Raw genomic sequence first — 3293 nt, 5'->3', positions numbered from 1 at the left:
GTTGTTCCTACCCCTAAAGGAACAAGGTCAACCAATTACAGCTTCTCCCAGAAGTTCTCCACCAGAAACTGCTCAGAATCAGTCAAATCAGGATCATTTCAGCTGCTCCACTAGCTAGCTGCGTTGCATAGCACCCCAATACACTAGCTAGGTGCGTTGCAACGCACCTAAATGCACTACCAGGGTGCACTGAGCGGGAAATGACAAATGGCAGTGTCATTCCGCGAGGTGGACAGACAATGGAAGCTTCCAGAATCTTCCCCAATGACACTTGCCTCACTGAGTTCGACCAAGGATGAGTAAGAGGCTCTCAGTCTCCAAGTGGAAGCAAGAACTGACAGAGAGAGGCCACAAGTCAAATCATAAGCTGACTCATCCTCTTTGCATACATCTATATATGGATCCCTCATCCCAGAGATCCAGAGGCTGGAATTTTGTACTTTGCAGAGAATTGCTGTTGGTTTTGAGATAGAGATCAGTGCATTGGGTGATTTATGCTTTGTTGGAGGTGAAGAGGGGATTCCCTTGCTGGGGGGTTGATGCTGGATCAGGAATCATCGGTTGTAACTCCTCCTGGACTTTCTTGTTATATCAATAAGACTATTGAGTTTCTCCTACATAGTTGTGTATCAACGATGTTGTGTTATATTTGCATGTTTAGCTTAAATCTGATCCTAATTGTTTATGAATGTAAATCTATGTCTTTGTGTAGTTTTCCTCTTCTATGATCTTGCAGGAACTTGGTGAAGCTGGGCAAGTAAGGGAGCAGGTAGCTGGAAGCTGTCAAAGAGGAGAGAGATTGGATCAAAGGACTAGCGCAAGACATAGGTTGGTTCATCCTATTCCTCTTCGTTTACAGTTGATAAAGAAGAATACGAAAATAGTTTTCCTTGTTTGTTGCTAAGGTACTGTCACACCTTAGTGGGATAGGGGCGTTCTGAGTAGACACTTTTCCCGACAACATGAGTGATGTGAATTAATTATTAATTAATTCACTAATTATTAACTCATAAATCAACTAAAGAATACATCAATTAACTCATTGCATGGACAATTCAGTGGAGACAAGTGTTAGAGGTGAGTGAAAGGGAAATACTGCTATCAGTTGTGACTATAGTTGTGCATGAGATTTGCACATGCATTGATGGAGTATTGCCAATGAGGATTGTGTGGTTCAGCCAAGGGAAATACGAGTTTGGATCAACCATTCTCATCTATTCTCATGTAGGATTGCGCAGTGGAGGCAGGCAAGCAACGGAGGAGATTTGAACCTGTGATTAATTCAGATCTGAGTTTGTTTGTGTGTAACCGGTGGAGATAGTACTGAGTACTTGCGAGGAGTATTGTACTATGTATTATTACATGTTCTCAATCAATATAATATACAAATAGTTGGGGGTTTTCAGCTGTATGCTTTCCTCGTGATATACTGTGTTGATATGTGTTATTGATGTGTTTCAATGTCTGCATGCGAATGTTTTGATTCTGCAAATTGATGATCAACGTAGAGGAGGTTATGTATTATGTATGCTGGGATGATAGGTCCTATAAAGTCCAGAGCCCACTTATCAAATGGTTCTAAGTGAACTTGGGGCTGAAGGGGCATCTGATCGGTAGCTGTTGGTCTGCCCATTCTTTGGCAGCTGTCACAACTCTTTACATACTTCTTGGCATCCTTGAAAATGGATGGCCAGTAGTATCCAAGAGTAAGAACTTTGAAGGCTGTCCGCTTTGCTGCAAAATGCCCACCACACGGTTCATCATGGCAAGATTTTAAAATGTCAATTACCTCATCATTTCTTACACATCTCCTAATGATCATATCAAAACCAGTGTAAAAGAGATCGCCATTAAGCCATGAATATCTAGCACTTTGTTTGATCAGTCTTTTCCTTTCCTTTGCAGTGAAATGTGGAGGTGTCCTTCTTGTAGACAAGTAATTAGCTAAATCAGCATACCAAGGAGTTACTATGGAAATTGCAAATAAGTGCTCATCCAGAAAAGAATCTTCAACTGGAACAACCTCACCTGGATTTTGCAGTCTAGAGAGAAAATCTGCCACCTGGTTCTCTTTGCCTGGTCTATCTAACACTGTGATGTTAAATTCCTGTAACAATAGTAACCATCTGGTAACTCTGCCACTAGTTATTGGTTTATTCATGAGATGTCTAATGGCAGAATGATCAGTATGTACAAAGACTTCATAACCAGTTATGTAATGTCGGAATTTATTCACAGCATAAATGATGGCAAGTGTTTCCTTTTCTGTAATTGTATAGTTTAGCTCGGTAGGTGTTAGATTTTTACTAATGAAATAAATTGCATAAGTACAAGATTCTTATTTTTGGCCTATGGATGCACCTATTGCAGTGTCAGATGCATCGGTAAAAATATGAAATGGTAAACTCCAATTAGGCCCTCTCAAGACTGGTGCGGTAGATAGTTTCTTTTTGAGTTGTTCGAATGCATGTTGGCAGTTCTCAGTCCAATTGAAAAGTACATCTTTGGTTAGAAGTTTAAACAAAGGTAAGGCTATCTTGCTAAAATGTTCAATGAATCTGCGGTAATAGCTAGCATACCCAAGAAAACTTCTTACCTCTCTCTGATTCTGTGGAATAGGCAAATCGGCAATAATCTGGATCTTGGCTGGGTCAACCTGGATGCCTTGAAAAGAGATATAATGGCCCAACACTATCCCTTCATTTAACATCATGAAGCACTTTTCGTTGCTGAGGGACAAGTTAGCTTCAATACACCTTTTCAACACTCTCTCAAGATTTTCTAATGCTTGTTCAAAAGAATTGCCATATACTGAAAAATCATCCATATACACTTCAACACAATCATGAATCAAATCAGTGAAAATAGCTAACACAGCTCGCTGAAATGTAGCTGGAGCGTTACAAAGTCCAAATGGCAAAACATTGTAGGCATAGGTGCCCCAAGGACAGGTGAATGTGGTTTTGTCCTGGTCTTCAGAGGCAATCCGGATCTGGTTGTAGCCACTGAAACCGTCAAGAAAGGAAAATGATGATTTGCCAGCTAGGGTGTCTAACACTTGGTCAATAAATGGCAGTGGGAAGTAGTCTTTGAGCGTTGCTTTATTCAGCTGTTTGTAATCAACACAGATGCGCCACTTGCCATTTTTCTTTGGCACGATAACCAATGGGGATACCCACTGACTGTCAGAAATAGGATATATAAAGTTGACTCTCAAAAGTTTTTGCAACTCCTCTCTGACAATGTCTTGGAGCATGGGGTTCATTCTTCTTTGTGGTTGCCTCACCGGTTTA

Source organism: Pinus tabuliformis, chromosome 9 (assembly GCF_031772625.1).
Source record: "Pinus tabuliformis cultivar Carrire ecotype Pingquan chromosome 9, CPIR1, whole genome shotgun sequence".
NCBI classification, from domain to species: domain Eukaryota; kingdom Viridiplantae; phylum Streptophyta; class Pinopsida; order Pinales; family Pinaceae; genus Pinus; species Pinus tabuliformis.
Note: the sequence above shows the minus strand (reverse complement) of the source record.